The 17558-nt window shown below is 37.7% G+C and overlaps 1 long non-coding RNA gene across 1 annotated transcript; it reads left to right on the top strand.

Annotated features, from left to right (window-relative positions):
* Positions 1–1867: 1867 nt before the first annotated feature.
* Positions 1868–14017, top strand: LOC111096689. Its single transcript, XR_005353178.1, has 3 exons — positions 1868–1935; positions 2348–2572; positions 13568–14017. It is a non-coding gene; the product is annotated as an uncharacterized LOC111096689 (long non-coding RNA).
* The last annotated feature ends 3541 nt before the right edge of the window (positions 14018–17558 follow it).

Raw genomic sequence — 17558 nt, 5'->3', positions numbered from 1 at the left:
CAACACTCTGGTTTGTTTGGTCTCTGATAGCATGAGTTTTGCATCTTAAAAACACATATGTATTTAAAATTATTCCCTGGGAGGTAAAAAGACTATTTTTGTTGTTCATATTTTGCTTTGTTTTGTTCCAGAAGAGCCATTCATTTGTGATCAGTATGCTGATTTCTTTTTACTTTGTAAGATGTTCTACTTTTCACCCTTTATGGTATTCCTACAGACCCCAGATAACAGGAGCAAAATATACATAAGGTTTTTATTTCTTCCGTGCTAACCATCAACAAAGGATGGGTGGGTACCTGGGTGGCTCAGTCGTTGAAAATCTGCCTTCAGCTCAGGTCGTGATCCCGGGATCCTGAGATCGAGTCCTCCATTGGGCTCCCCGGAGGGAGCCTGCTTCTCCCTCTGCCTATGTTTCTGCCTCTCTCTCTCTATGTCTCTCATGGATAAATAAATAAAATCTTTAAAAAAAGAAAAAAGAAAGGATGGATGTCTATGTGTATCTGTTTATGGAGAATTACCAGTGCTTCTTTTCTTTGTTCAATAAAAGTAAAAGGAGTGGGTATGAGAATTGTGGATGTGTAGTACTGTGCAATACTTGTATCAAGCTTGCTATGTAAATGTCTACAAACTTTTGGACTATTAGTTTTCTAGTTAGAGGAGCCCATGGCTTGATTTTATCATGTAAACTCATTTGTTGGGGTTGTCTTTAATTGGTTTATGTAAATTGTTCTTTGGAATATTCCCTTAAAACAATTGATACACTACAAATTGTGACTCATTCTTATTTACATCCTTATTTAGTAAAGTAGTTTCTCTAATGACTGCTTCTAGGCAACATTTTATTAGCCTAGTGTGAGGTACTGAACATACTCAGGAGGGAAAAAGATGGTATTGACTCCAACACAGGCATTAATTCAAGCAGTTTCCCTTTTAGTTCAAAATGGCAGAGTTTTGCTAAACTGATTATTTACTTCCCCTTGCTTCAACACACATATCTAAAATCCCTTAAATAATACAAACATATAAAAACCCTAAGCCTCTTTCCTTTCAGACACACAACCAGGAAACACTACAAAACAGAAATTGGTCGTGTTTGTGAGTTCCTTATATTGAATCTAACAAAGGGGTGAACAAGATAGTTACTTTGCTACTATTTTCCAAAAGGTCAATGGAAAATGATAATGAAGAAAAAAAAATGAAGTGTACTTTTCTAACATGCTTCCTGTTCTTTTATCCCTGGCAATAATGTCCAGGAGTTGAATATGTTAAAATACAAATTTCATCTTCACTTATCGGTTCCCTGTGTTTAAGCAGTAGCCGGCTGTGAAAATTTTCAGGGACATAGTTACCATGTCTGACTCTGTACAAGGGCTTAAAATATTCTTGCCTGTTACTGGCTGTGCATACACATGCATGCACACGGGTGTAGATAATTTTCTTGCTGTCTGAAAATGAACGAAATGGGACGGCAATGAAGAGTTTTCTGTTTTTCACGTCCTCATTTAGAGAGGGCTGTTATAGTGACCATGTTATGGTGACCATAACCATATAAACACAATATCTCCTTATCTGTGATTCATTTGAAGCAACCCCCTAGTTGAGTTTTAAGTCTCTTTTCCTTCAATACTTAACCCCAGGGGCATAAATTGTGGGCTGTATCTGACCAACAGAGCACTAAATTGTTCAAGGGAAATACGGCATTCCCTTCAAGCCATCATACTGGCAGCCACTGAGGCTGTTCCCTTTGCATCTAGCTTCTGAGAGCTAATGTCTTCAAACTGTGATTGCTAGCTGTTATCATGCTCACATTATGAATCACTTTATGACATCATGTGTGAAAGTAGAATTATTTTCTTTCCACTGTTCTAATAAGGCTGGCTCTAGACCTTTGATGAAAATATAGTTAACTTGGAAACAACTCCTAATTATTTTAAAGTAATTTTATTCATGTTTGTTGTTGCTGTTGATGGTGGGCAAAGAATTATGAATTCGTTATATCCTTCACTATATATCTCTATGGATATCTATCTATCTAGTTATTTAACTTAATTCTGTTTAAAAAGTCATGGCTAAACTGGCAAGGGACTACTGAATTGAATATGTATGGACCGAGGTAGCACTTTCCTGATCCCTGACTGCTGAAGAGGACTTTCCCAAGGGAACTTTATTATTAATGAGTTGGGTAAAGGGGAAGAATCCAGATGATTCTTTTCATAAATCTATCTCCTTTACTAATAAGCATGAAGCTATCTCCCACCACAAGTGATAATTTTAAGCCCTTTCCTTAGCAGTGGTGATGGATTTGTGTTAATTCTTTCATGCTTTCTTTTCCATGTGTCTGCCCAAGGTGAGACTTACAGTCTTGGTCTCACAATGCATTATTCAAAACAAATGGACCAAATAGAGCCTACTTTTACTGCAGAGATGACAAAGGGGACATGTCCTAACATGTGACTTATGACCTATACCCACTTCTCTTCCTTTCCTCTGAGAATGTTATATAAAGAAATAAAGAACATAATGAAAAAATTAAAGAAGATTCTGGGAGCAAGAAGGATGCTTATTAATTCAGGTATACAAGAATTATTTATTGAGGGCTTTCAGCAGGTATTTACTATATATCAATAGTCACCAGTTGATAAGTCTTTCTACTCTTGAGACTATGAACTTTTGAAAGCAAAAATTATATGTCTTATTTATATTGATTTATATTGGTATTTCCAACATTGAACACAGCATGCAAAACTGGGGGCTTGATGCATTTCAGTTGAATGAATTGTGATTAGGCACCATGAGAATATAATGATTAGTTCTGTGCCTATTTATGATAAATAACACTCTAATTTAGGAGCTGGGATAAAGAGCAAAGGAAAGAAGTGAGAAACTTTACAAGAATAGCTAGTATATGGTATAAGATTGATGAATCATTCATTCATTTTTCTCAGTTTGATTTTCTCCAGAAGACCTTGAGACCAGGGTTCAGTACAGTAGTTTATTGCTTAGGAGGTGATTTCAGGCAATATTAGAAGGAGGAAGTAGGGGATCCCTGGGTGGCGCAGCGGTTTGGCGCCTGCCTTTGGCCCAGGGCACGATCCTGGAGACCCGGGATCGAATCCCACGTCGGGCTCCCGGTGCATGGAGCCTGTTTCTCTCTCTGCCTGTGTCTCTGCCTCTCTCTCTCTCTGTGTGACTATCATAAGTAAAAAAAAAAAAAAAAAAAAAAAAAAAAAAAAAAAAAAAGAAGGAGGAAGTAGGAAAGTTATACAAAGACAGTCAATAAAAGGAGACATTATCAAGCAAACACTCACTGTGGATAAATGGAGCTTAATCCCAATGGGGAGCTCTGGGAGATAAATACAAACATCTCAGAGTCATGCCCTTAATGGCTAAGGGAGCTGGAGCATTCATGCACTGACTCTTACTACTGCTTGGTTGGGAGTGCTCTTGGGGATGTTAATTCCCTGGTACTTCTCACCTGCAGTGGCAGGTGAAGATCATGATGCTCTGAGGCCAGAGATTATTTTCAGTTGAAGAATGCAACTGTTAGAAGTTGGAAGTAAGGTTAGTATGCAGAACCCAACAGAAAACACATCCCTTTGTCAGTATTATTTTAAAAATAAACTATTATTTTTCTTTACATTTGTGTGTATTACAGTTGAACCTCGAACAACATGGTTTGAAGTGTGCTGGTCCACTGATGCATAGATATTTTCCCAGTTCTGTACTGTAAATGTACTTTCTCTTCCTTATGATTTTCTCAATAACACTTTCTTTTATCTGGCTTACTTTAATGTAAAAATACAGTATATAATACATATAACATGCAAAATATATGTTAATAGACTGTGTATGGTATTGGTAAGGCTTCTGGTCAACAGCAGGCTATTAGTAGTTAAGTTTTTAGGGACTCAAAAATTATACATAAAGTTTTAACAGTGAGGGGGTCAGTGCCCCCAACCCCTGAATTGTTCAAGGGTCAACTGTATTATCAATGTTTTTTTTTATTACTATAACATAAATACTTTTCCAATTTCTTGGACCCAACTTCTAACTACTTAATGAATTGGGAGGTATTAATTTTGGCTTTGATGCACACAGAAGTATTACTAAACATTAAGGGTGTCATGAACCAAGAAAGTTTGAGAACCACTAACCTACCTCTTCTTTCTATGGGCTGTAGGAGTCTGTAAGAAGAGACCTACCTTCTTCTTCTTCTTTTTTTTTTTTTTAAGATTTTATATATTTATTCATGACAGACACAGAGAGAGGCAGAGGGAGAAGCAGGTTCCATGCAGGGAGCCCGACACGGGACTCGATCCTGGGTCTCCAGGATCACTCCTTAGGCTGAAGGCAGTGCTAAACTGCTGAGCCACCCGGGCTGCCCCAGACTTACCTTCTGCACACTAAAGTCATTTGGGATTTCAGAAGCAGGAGAAACCTCACATGACTATGTCCACAGTACATCTCTGTATAAATGGCAAACATATATCATATGTTGATGAGTTCTATATTCCTGGTAATGGAATATAAGTTTTATGGAAACTTATATGTGGCCAAAATTTTCCATATGTTGTCTCTGGACCTTCAAACACCCAGGCCCATGGATTTCAGAAAAGTTTCCTTATTCTTCCCTTGGTATTTTTGCTCAGATTAAATAAGAAGCTAGTTTTGGCTTGCAATCTTGCTGTTTTTACATTGTCTTTTAAATAGCTTGTAAACAAATGTCTAGCCAGTCAAAACAAATGTGCAGGTCATTATGATAGCTGTTTTTCATCTTCATTGATTCATTCTATAATTCTGAATGTCTATTTTCTACATTTTGATTTGTTTACATGTTATATATTATTTTAAGTCATGAAAATAACTTCTGGAATAGACAAGAAACACATAAAAACAGAAATGAATGATTACTAAGAGAAAAAAATGAATATACAACAAAGAGGTAAAATATATAATCACAATAATCTATTTTAAAAATCTTAATAATTATAGGTCTAACATAATAATGCCTACTGAATACTTATCATACATAGACCCTACGTGGTTTACACATATGTAAACATTTCATCCTAACAGCATCCTGATGATGGGGATTCTACTCTTATTCTATTTGGGTTATATCTAGCCTCTTGCAAATTATGCTGGTGTTTCATTATATTCTCTGGGGGTTTTACTGCGTAATGCATGGAGTTCTGACTTCTAAATGCCACACTTTGCTTCTCTTTGTCCAGTGGCTTTTTGTTAGCTGGAGCTAGGTCTGCCTTCTTGCACAGCAGAATGAAAGTACAGGAGAATTAACACAACCTGTCAGTAGCACCCTTCACTACTGTTTCCTTGGATAATGTTCCAAGTACCCTAATTGCTCTCAAATCCTTATTTCAGGGTTGGCTTCTGGAAGAACCCAAATGAAGACACATCTGTACATTCACTTGTACTTCCATATACACTTAGATATAAAGCTGCCTTAAATTGGGGGAAAAATAAAATAGATAGATAGATAGATGATAGATAGATAGATAGATAGATAGACAGATAGATATTTGGGACTGAGATAGTATTATCTCAGTATTGCATGGAGTGCCTCAGAAGGAGGTGTAGGAGATTAGAATGGACTGCATCTTATGGAAAGGCACTAACAATATAGACTCAAATTATGACAAGGAGTCAAATCTGTTTTAGTTCTTAGAGAAAACAGAGGAAGGCAGAGGTGACAGCAGTGCACAAAATCACGGCTGCGCAATGTGCAGTCACTCATCAGAGACTGAAGAATAGTAAAAATAATCTGCTATTTATTGACTCTGGGTTTTCTCCCATCAGTTGGCAAAATGATGCAGGGAGACCATTAGTAAATTATTTGAGTCTGATGTGCTGGGATCTGAAATGTTGGCAACTATGTTACTGTGAGGGAGGGGGGGCAGGGGTCTTCTCACTCCTCTGTAAAGCATATCCCTGCTTAAGCCCATCCATACTGAGAAGAGAAGCTGTGTCGGTCTAAGCAAAGGGTTAAGGTGATTGTCCTGTGTTTAATCATACATCAACTTTTCTTCATTCATGTTATGTCTCTCAGCTTCTGGCACTTCTAAGGATTGTGATTGACAATAAGAGTGGGTGAGAATGGAGTTTCCATCAGATCCGTAATTTATTTTGTATACTTTAACCTTTAAAAATGTTTAATTTTTTGGCTCAATTGCACTACTTGCTCTAAAGCTTCCTTTTCCTCTCTGGTTACATTTCTATTTTATGGTAACTTAAAATATTATTTTATGGTGGTGATGGTGGTAGTCATGGTGTGCGTGTGCACGTGTGTGTATTTTGGAGTAAGCTACAGATACTGTTTAATCTTTGATTGCTTGAAACTAGATATGATCTCATTTGGCAGCCTGTTCCCAACCGAATGGAAGCTGCGTGCTTCTCCACCAGAGTCATTACAGCGCATGCTGTGAGTGTGAATGTTCATTAGCATATTATGGATCTATATTTTCTGCTTAAAAAAAAAAAAAAACTATGAAAAGCAATTACCCAGCACGATAAGAGCTCTGTTTTAAACCTCAATGTCTTCAGTTTCTTTTTTTTAAGTCTACCTTCCCCATACTTCTGGATATTTGTTTTTAACTAAATCGAAACATTGGATAGTCCAAGATTTCTGGCAATGGGTCATTTGTACAGAGCTGGCTCACTATGATCAGAAGGCAGGATGGGTTAGGTGAAGCTGAAGCTGCTGCCGATTATTTGATGTCTCTTTAAAGAGCAAAAAGGAAATGGAGGTTATAGAAAAGGACTGCTCTTTTTTTTTTTTTTTTAAGGGAGAGAATGCGATGCTGTGTGGGTACAAGCAGTGGGAGGAAAGAGAAGGGAGGGAGAGGGAGAGAGAATCTTAAGCAGGCCTGATGCCAGCACTGAGTGGATGCATGCTGGATCTCAGGACACTGAGATCATGACCTGAGCCGAAATCAAGAATCGGATGCCTAATGCACTGAGCCACCCAGACACTGCTGAAAAGGACTGCTCGTGAAGGAGGAAGTGGCCCCTCTGCCATTTACTTGCTGTGGGACTTTGAACTACTCAGTTGGCCTCTCTGAACTTTGCTTATTGTCTGCCAGGAGGATCAATGAGGTCTACCTTGCAGAGTTTTTGTGAATGGAAAAGCAGACGACATATGGTCAAAAGCTTTATGAAGAGTTCAGAGCTGAACAAATACAAAGTCATTGCTATAATTACTTATTTACCAGGTGGCAATCTACAAATTGCTTTAATGTCTATTCTTGAATTTGGATTTTGGAAATGTGCTGCAGAAAAGAAAGAGAAAGCCTCTAATGCACAGATGAGAATGCCGAGGCTATGTGAAGTGAGGCTGTTGCCAGCAGGATCAATTTTACGATTTAAGAAACCAAACAGAAGTGGCTGGCTGCTGAATTTGAGATTCAAACTTAAAATTCTTTTTAAAAGTGACTTATTCGTATGTTATTCATAAATGTATCCATGAGCTCGCACACCCAAGGAGCGAGAGAGACAAGGAGAGATTTCTGTAGTGGATTTCATTTGGAGTCCCACTGTGTCCTTTAAGATCTGGTCAGGTTTTCATCTTTGATCCTGACCTCCCCAAGACTGCCCTGCATCGCCCTGTGCCTACTGCTTATGCTGGACATCTCGGCTGTTTCCAGCTTCTTCTGCGTGCCAACTCTCTATGTCTGGGGGTAGTTCCAGCGGTGTAGTGGATGATTCTGGTTACTCCCAGGTAATGACAAAGATCCTGACACATGAGACCTCTACACAGATATTTTTAAAGTGGATATTGGACAGTCTGGTTTTTCAATCGTTTTCCAGTCATTTTTTACAACCTCAGGTTTAAGGTTTTTTTTCCTTATTCATGGTCTTCTCTTTTCTCTCAAACTTTTACCTTTGACTTGATTTTGTGTTTGCCCTTATCCCTAAATTACTGCTCCTTTCCTACCTTGAGCACAATGTGAATCTTTTTTGCTTTTTTCCTCACCTTTATTCCCAGTGGCCTGTGGGGATGAACTCAGAGTAGACTATAGTCTCCACGTGGGAAGGGACAGCACCTGTCATTTCATCCCTGCATCTCCCACCCGAAGAAGGTAGCTAACATGTAGGAGATAGTGTGTATATATATATATATATATATATATATATATATATATATATGTAAAATACCTCAAAGTATTTCCCAAGAGGAATTCTAAACCAGCTTTCGAAAACCAATATCCATTGTACATATATATATTTTTTCACCCCACAACTTATTCAAACTAGATTTATAAAAATGATAATAGATTCTTAAGCAGACAGTAATGTTTTATCAAAACTGTATTTTAAACACATTTCATACTCCTTGGCACTTAATATTACTTCCCTTAAACAGAGCACTCACTACAAATTCACTGATCATTTTTTCCTGTTGCTTTTGTTTCATTTTTTCTTCGCCCTGGAGATTGCTGTTGTGCTGGTTGTGGACATATTGTGAAAACTTCATCTAAAAATTGATAAATGTGTTTAATTGGAAATTAAAACTGCTATGTTTTCATGGGCACTGGGCAGATACTTCCTTGCTAACCCTGATCCCCAGATTCTTTTTCTTTAATGTCACTCTCTGTAGAATTGCTTGATCAACGCAAAGCATGTCTCCTGATGAAAACAGACTGTTCCTCAAAGAACAAATTAAGGACTTTCAGTCCTGGAGGTAAAACACTGTGAGTTCATCATGCAGTGCTGTAAAACAAATGTGTTATGTGCCTGGCAACTCTGTCACACAATCAACAGGAAGCCTGAAATGCTGAGATGGACTGATTTGCACATTTTCATCAGGTACTTGCAAATGCAATCAAAATAAACCAATCGGATTTAAGACTTCTTGCCATGACTCAGCCTCTTGGATTTTTTTTCTCCCTTTTAACAAATCATTTATTTTGCATTAAATGGGTGAGTTGAATATTTGAAAGCTATTTCAAATTCCAAGTTCTATTTGAAGGTACAAGTGTTCTTTAATAAGAATGACTTCTCAAAGAGCAGCGTGGTGTAATGCATACAACTGAGGAATTATAATCTCTTCTTAATCCCTCTATATGCTTCTCTCTTTTCCTCTCTCTTTTTGTCATTTTGCCTACCCTTCTATCTTCAGCCTTTTCTCTCCCTTAATCTCTTTTTCCTTAGTCTCTAGTTCAAATTTTGTCCATGGTGAATGAATGCTTATGAAAAAAATTTAAAGTAGGACAAGCACTGATCTCTTGGTAAATCACTTTTATTCATTCAACAGATACTTTTTTAAAGCAAGAACCGTGTGCTATATACTCTGTTAGGTGGAATCATGATTTTCTGTAAGCCATAGTCCTTAAAAGGAATTATTTAAGTGACTGCCTCCTAAATAAAGTTCTGTTACTATAAGTAAAATGCATACCAAAAATCATAACCCACACTTTTCACTAAATTCTGTATGCCAGTGTGAGTGGTGAAGACCCACTCCTAGAAGTTTAGAGAATTTTAGGGTGGCCAAATGAGACATAGGAATTTATATCAAGTTCCATCATTTGTGAAATAGGAATCAGAAGATTTAACAATTGATTAATTTATCTGAATTAGAATTAACATATTCACAATTTTATACCTCAATTTAGGCATCCATTCATGAAGGGGTCTATCTTGACATTTTAGACAGACTCAGAGACAGGACTGTTTTAGGAGTCAGTGCCATATCAGAACCTTACATGCTTTATTTCTGTGTATTTTACATCTGCTGAGACACTACATACTATGAACCTCAGCCACAACAAGGAAAAGATATTTCTATATATAGTCAGTTCACAGTCAACAGATACCCCTGAATGAAACCCTGAGTCCTCTGCTGTAAAGTCATCTACTAGGGACCAATCTGAAGAATAAGCACTTATTATGGACTAGGTCTTAGAATAAAGTGATTGATTCATAAATGAGTCTATCTGTCCAAAATGTGATTCATAAATAAATTATGGGTTAAATTGTGCCTCCTGTCCTTAATTTATATGTTGAAGTCATAATCCTCAGTACCTCAGAGTGTGACTTATTTGGAAATAGAGTCTTTGCAGATGTAAATTAATTGCGATGAGGTCATACCAGAGTAATGAGCCCCTAGTCCAATAATTGCTGTCTTTACAAAGAGCAAATTTGGACACAGAGACAGACCCTCAAATAGGGAGAAAGCCAAGTGCAGATTGGAATCATGCTGCCATAAGACAAGGAACTATCAGAAGCTGGAAGAAAGGCCTAGAACAGATCCTTCCCTGGAGTCCTCAGAGAACATGGCCCTGTGAACACAGTAATCTTGGACTTCTACTTCCAGCACTATGAGACAATAAATTTTTATTGTTTAAGCCACTTAGTTTGTGGCACTTTGTTACGGCAGTCCTAGAAAACTAATACAGTTAGTATCTGAGTCATTTTTTTTCTTAAATGAAAAAGATGAAATAATATAGTGAGAAGTTTGTGGTACCCTTCACAACTGTCATATCAGGACACTTCCATGCTTTTATATCCTCTCTGAAGCACAGCTCAGAAACAAGAATGAGATAAAGATTTGAATCTACTAATTTAAGAATAAATCAGGGTGCTAAGACTGGATGTCTTTAGGGAATTTAGATTGATAATTTATCTCCAGCAGATGAAAAATGATAAAAGCATTCAAGGTGGGTTCATTAAGTCTGAAACCAAAATCCTTCAGCAAAGTTTATGAATATCACCAGAACCCTTGAGTGTTCTAATCTCCATTTATGCTGCAGAGGTAGCTGTAAGATAAGTAAAATCTCTGGCAGCCAGGTCCTTATTGATTATGCATCAGCAAAGACTGCAAGATTTTATTTGTTCTCCCAAGTGGATTGTGAGAGCCTCATTCTAACAACATGCCTGCGCACAGCTAAATGAATCGAGCTTTTTAAAAAGTTGACAATACAAAAAAGAGATGCAGAGCCACATTTAAAGGTCTGAGAACACATCTTTGAAAATAAAATACAACAAAAAACCTAAGCCGCCAACATCTTCCACTATGCAGGGAAACAATGCAAGCAACTACATGGTTTTGAGAGAAGATAATAGAGAACGAAATAGAGCAAAACAGGAAAAAAATGTGGAAATTTAACGAATGACATTAATAAAAGTATTGTTATGTGGAAAAAAATCTGACATTTCCAGATTTTAACTACAGTACCAAACTGACCTTGGAACATGTTTGTGTAGATCAATGCAAAAATAATGCCTTTAATCTTAAATACATCAATTGCTCTTTCCATTCACTTAATATGTTATATTATTTAATATTTATGCATACCTCTTTAGTTGCATTTTCTTATTATTTTATTTTGTAGGTAGGTAACTCGAAGCTTAGAGAAGGTTAGTATCACTCCTGGGGCCAAACAGCTAACTAGCTGGAAGTTAGATATATCCTTCAAACCAGTGCTGAGGCAATTTAATGTCCCTTTCAAGATTGGCCATTTTTCAATGGAAAAAAAAAAAAAAGAGCATATTTAGTATCTACAGTAATTTCCAAAACATAACTAAACTGATTAATCACTATAACAGTGGTGTATCTAAGAATTTACATTTTTTCACCTTAAATCACCTAAGGGTCAAATGATTGATTGATTTCTACCTAATTCAGTTAGGAGAACATCTGTCTTAATGTTGTTATTCATTATCATGGAAGAAATGGGAAAATTCTCCAATCCATAGAAGTCTGTGACTGGGAAGAGTACTCTGAAAATATTTTCCTGTAATGCCATCTCTACAGGTAAATGCACTGGCTTTCCTGTATTCCTGGGAAGAGAGAGCAAGATCTGGAGTTTCAGTGCTATGAATCATTTCTTTCTTTTTTTTTTTTTTTTTTGAATCATTTCTTATGTATATCTGATGAAGCTTTAATTTTTGGTTGCCAAAAACAAAATGGTCTCATTGGGGAAAATACTGCCAAGTTGGATGCCTGTCATAGTTTTGCTTTCCTTGGTATTATTAGACAAGGGTGCTATAACCAATCTGTTTCAACAGTGCCTACAGCAAACCATTTCTGCTAAGATCCTTGGTCTTAATGAACTGTACATAGCCTTGCTTTTCCATGTTCTGGAAGGGGAAAAAATATCTTCCTTAAAACAAATGGGAAGCTGATGCTAGCATTTTGAATTGATTCTTTAACTTTAAAAATGTGTCTTCTCAATATGCCCTCAAAAAAAAAAAAAAAAGTAGAAATGAAACCATGCATGAAATCCAAACATATATACAGAGAAGAAAGTTAGCAAGTCAAGTGTTTCCCATATTGCCCATTCATGGGTTAATCACTTTAAGATATTTACTATGTCTGCATGCCATAAATATTATTGTTTACTGTATCTTAAAAAATTAATTGCCTGTTTTCCTTCAACATCTTAAAAAATCTTTTCTTTAAAAGATTTTATTTTTAAGTAATCTGTACAAACGATATGGGGCTTGAACTCACGATCCTGAGATCCTGGGTTGTATGCTCCTCCAACTGAGCCAGCCAAGCGTTCCAGGAAAAATATCCTTAAAATTTATAGGTTTTTATATGTAAGTTATGACATTAAATGTATTGCTATTAAAACAAAACAGTATTCAACTCAGTACCACTTAATGTCATTGGCCTTATAATTTTAACTCACTGGGAAATGTGTGGGGTTAACACTGCCAACTAAGTAATAGCCTCTGCACCCTAGTCAGTCCCTTGCCCAACACCACTCAGCTGGAAAACAAGTTAAACTACAAGCTATTCCAGAACTCTGATCCCCCAACTGCCTGTCCAGTTATTTCTATACTGTGTGAGTCTCATGTCTCAGGAGTTATTTCAACATCCTAAGGAAATTAACCCTTGAGTTCTCACTTTACTTCATCTCTACCTTCCCCTGCAACAATCTGTACATGAGACTGTCTCTGAATAACCTATCTCCACCGTGGTTGCTTTCTCCACTAGTCCTTCCTGAAAGATATGTCTGGTAGGAAAAATGATGTTCCTTTCTGTTCTCCCAAAACAGTTTCTTCCAAATGACTTACAATTTTCCATATCATTGCAGTTCTGCAACTGATATATTGAAGCTTTTTTGCCTAGTTGAAACCATATCCTATCCTTAACATGTCATTGTTCTTTGGGTCAAAGTTATTGTTCTTTTTGGTCAACACTTTTTCACAGGTCTCATTTTTGCCACCAAAGTCTGTGATGGGCAACAGTTTTCCAGTGGTAAAGTAGATAGCTATTAAGTTTTCCAGGTCCAGGGTCAAATCGCAGTTTCCCAAACATTCAGTGAAAAGGAGGAAAGTCATTAAAAGAATAACCAAAGAAGTCCATAAGAACAAAAGACTAATTTGGAAGAAAGGTTGTGAGGCAGAGGGGTGAGTCGAAACCGGTCTGGTAAAACACAGAAAATATGGAGAAGTGAGTTAGCAAGAGAGGAAGTCGAGAATCAAGCTGATCTGTGGTGGCTCAGGAATTGAGTCCTGGTAAAGGTGGATCTAGATCATGGGATCGGATGAGAGTCTGAGTAAGTAGCAACTAGACTCCTACATCTCTGCCTTTTTTTTCTAGACTTAGGCAACCATGTCACTCCAATTCCAGAAGAAGGCTGGGCAAGCAGAACTGATAGCAGAGGATGAAAAGCAGAGCCACCTACCAAACAGTGAGACATTGGATGCCTGCCTTTCCATGTATGACTCAGAACCTGGCAGCTGGGCTTGTACCTCCTGGCCAAGGGATTGGAAGATTCTTTGTGGGAAACCCAACTATCCCAACCAAGGGGCTGCCTAGAATGAAACCCACCAGTCAGATCCCCACACTCTGATGCCCACAAGGTGACAAGTCAAGCCTGGGAAAGCAGAGAATGCAATCGTGCTTCCCGGAGCCTCAAGTTTAAATATGAGCAGATAGTCACGGGTGACCAAGCGTTTGCAGGAAGCCTCTGACATACATGACCAACTGATAAACACAAGTGCAAGCCACAGAAGATAACATGAAAACATTAAAGAAAACTATAATTAATATCCTCAGAGAAATTATGCTGTTTTCTTGGATTTAGGCTAGGATGCTATTTTTAGAAAAGCAATATTTAAAGTCAATAAGTATACCCTTGGAGTTCTAAAGAGATATAATGGCGGAAGACAAAAATTAATAGAAGGGGTAGAACATAAGTTGAAGATAGGAGTCAGAAACTAGTATCTCCAGCTAAAGGGGACAAGAGATGGGCTAGGGGAGAAGAGATAAGCCAATGGCATTATTCTGACTCTACACTTGAGTGCTAGAGGGACATGGAACAGGACTGGGGCCTGTGGATGTAGAGGGGCCGGTTAAAAACTGGGATCCTGGGGATCCCTGGATGGCTCAGAGGTTTAGTGCCACCTTTGGCCCAGGGCGAAGTCCTGGGACGAGTGCCACATCAGGCTTCCTGCGCGGAGCCTGCTTCTCCCTCTGCCTGTGTCTCTGCCTCTGTCTGTGTGTCTCTCCTGAATAAATAAATAAAATCTTAAAAAAAAAAAAAAACTGGGATCTTGTAGCCAGGGCAGGCCCTATTGACAGGATGACTTTCAGTTAAGGACATGAAAGGAATAGAGGGAGGTGACATGTATATCTGGGGAAGGCAGTTGCAGGCAAGAAGAAAGCCCCTGAATGGGAGCTGGGCTCCCCAAGTTTAAGAAACAGCAAGTAGGTCAGTGTGGCTGAAATGAAGCTGAGGGGTGGGAGAAGCTGAATGTAAAGATTAACTGTTAGTCTTAGATAGACAGCTATGAATGGAGCTTGATTAACTTTTTCTTCCATTTGGATCAGTTGTTGCCCCCTCTCCACACCGACAAGCTCACTGGGTCATTTTTTCCAGTAGAGTTTGGTGGGCAGACTGTTTAAGTCATGCATTGTTAATTATCTCCAGCCAAAGGAGAAATTGAATATAGCTTGCCACTATTATTACTTCTCCTTAAAGGCAGGTCTTTGGAGATCTCTTCTTTGATAGTATCCTAAATAGCTTTGTGTTTTCAAAACTTTTCCCCCTTTCTTGAATCATATCATTTTCCTAGAATTTTTCTAGTTTTCAACAACTAATGACTAACAAAAGGCTGCAACTATGAGTCTATAGGCATATTTTATTTAGTATCATGGCTCAGTGCTTAAACATATTCTCAATATATGATATAGCTGATTTCATATAATCTTTCTCTTGAGTTTCTGGCTTCCATTGAATAATGGAATCTTTGGCAATACTGGGCTTATATCCCCACTGGCTACTTAACTGATAATGAGTCACATGGTTGCCTTTGTTCTGAACATGCCCCCTCCTTCCCTGCTTCTCCAAATGCCTCTAACTCCTGGAATGCTTTACTTATTGATATATTCTCTCCTGAAGACAGTTGAGTTTTCCAACTCTATCCTAGATAGACAGAGTAGACTAAAATATGAACCTGTCACATAATAAATTGGAAGATTCTATGGTTTGAACATTCATAGGAACATCCTATGGAGAGTCAATTTGAATTGTTTTGAATGTCAGTTCCCTTTATTGGAACAGAAAATTGTCTAAGGGAAAATAGCCTCTTGTAGTGTTAGTACCACAATAAGATATCACCTCACACCTGTTAGAATGGCTGCTATCAAAAAGACAAGAAATAAGCAGTGGTGAGGTTGTGGGGAAAAGGGAACCTCTGTTGGTGAGAATGTCAATTGATGTAGCCACTGTGGGAAACAGCATGGAAGTTCCTCAAGAAATTGAAAATAGAAGTACTATAGGATCCACTTCTGTCTATATACCCAAAAGAAATGAAACCAGGATCTTGAAAAGATATCTGCACTCCCATGTTTGTTTTAACATCATTCACAATAGCCATGATATGGAAACAACCTAAGTGTCCATAAATGGATGAAGTGTATGTACACAAAGGAATATTCTTCAGTCATGAGAAAGAAGGAAATCCTGCCATTTACAAGACCATGGATAGACCTCAATGGTATGATGCTAAGTGAGATAAGCCAGACAGAGAAAGAAAAATACTACATGATACCACTTACACGTGGGATCTAAAAAGACTGAACTAATAGAAACAAAGAGTAAATGGTGTTACCAGGAGCTGGAGGGTAAGGGAAATGGGGAAATACTGGTGAAAGAGTATAAACTTCCAGTTCTAAGACAAGTTATTGGAATCTAATGTACATCTTGGTGATTATAGTTAATAATACAGTATTACATACTTGAAAGTTGCTGGGAGAGTAGATCTTAAATATTCTCACCACAGAAAAGAAATGGTATTATGAGATATGATGGAAGTGTTAGCTAATGCTCTGGTGGTAATCATTTTGTAACATGTAAGTTTTCAAATCAACATGTTATACACCTAAGACTGATATAATGCTATATGTCAATTATACCTCAATAAAGCTGTAAAAAAATACATCTTGAAATTGCAAAGACTTAACCTAAAAAAGTCTTTTTTTTCCCCCCTGAGAATTCTGATGCTGTTTGTAGGACTCTCCAAGGCAATTAACTTCTTCCTAGCTTTTCAGGAATCTCATCTTCCTGCAGCTAGTTATGCTTCTAGGTCAACAGGGGTAGCTTCAGCAGCGGATGAGAGATTCTTAAAAGTTAAACTAGACTTCTCAGACAACATAGGGTACCCAGTTAATTTTGAGTTTTAAATTCACAATGAATAACTTTTTCAGTATCAGTGTGTCCAAAAAATTGCTTGGCACATACTTACCAAAAATGTTTTAATTTACTAAAAATTCAGATTTAACTGGGTACCCTGTATTTTTATTTGCTAAATCTGGCGATCTTAAATCAAACCTGCTCTTAGATATCTAAGCGTAGAAGTGACATACCTCTTTTCTGCTCACAACCCATTGGCTAGAACTAGTATGTGGTCCCAAACCAAGTCCAAAGGAGGCTGGGAAATTTGGAGAAATGGATTATTTGGTGAGCATTTTTATATTTGTTCCATGGTTTTAGGGAGAAATTCTAGGAGTTTTAGGATGAAAAGAATATCTGATAACATTTAGTCCAAGTACTTACTTGTTTTACTGACAAAGGAACTAAACCCTGAGAACTATGGGAATGTTTCCATTTTATCCTGCTTTTTAGTGACTCACAACCTAGAATTCCCTCCATTATAGGGCATGGTCTCTCTTGACCTTCTTTGAGATGCACATACAGCTCATTCTCATAATAAATGTCTAAATAATACACATGTGTGGGGAAACCTCACATTTAGTGCTATCTTGTGACTAAGAAGCCAAACATGAAACCTAAAGAAGCTTGCCCTAAAATAGAATCCAAAACAATCTCTTGTCAGCACAATTAGAAGGGGAATGCTGTTGATGTCAAGTTATAGGATATAGAAAGATCAAGGGAAACCTTTCAGTTCATATGAAAACATTCAACTTTTTCATCCCCCCCCCCATTTCTCCTTTTCCCTATGAAATCAGAGTCCCAGCTACATTGCTGGAAATGCATTAAGTGATGGCCTAATCAGTGGTGAGAGATGGTCTGAGGTCTGCTTCAGTGAGTGAGAAGCTGGCACTAAAGGCATTTAAGCATCTTCCA

Source organism: Canis lupus, chromosome 1 (genome assembly GCF_011100685.1).
Source record: "Canis lupus familiaris isolate Mischka breed German Shepherd chromosome 1, alternate assembly UU_Cfam_GSD_1.0, whole genome shotgun sequence".
In the NCBI taxonomy this organism is placed as follows: domain Eukaryota; kingdom Metazoa; phylum Chordata; class Mammalia; order Carnivora; family Canidae; genus Canis; species Canis lupus.
Note: the sequence above shows the minus strand (reverse complement) of the source record. Positions and strands in the feature narration are given on the sequence as shown.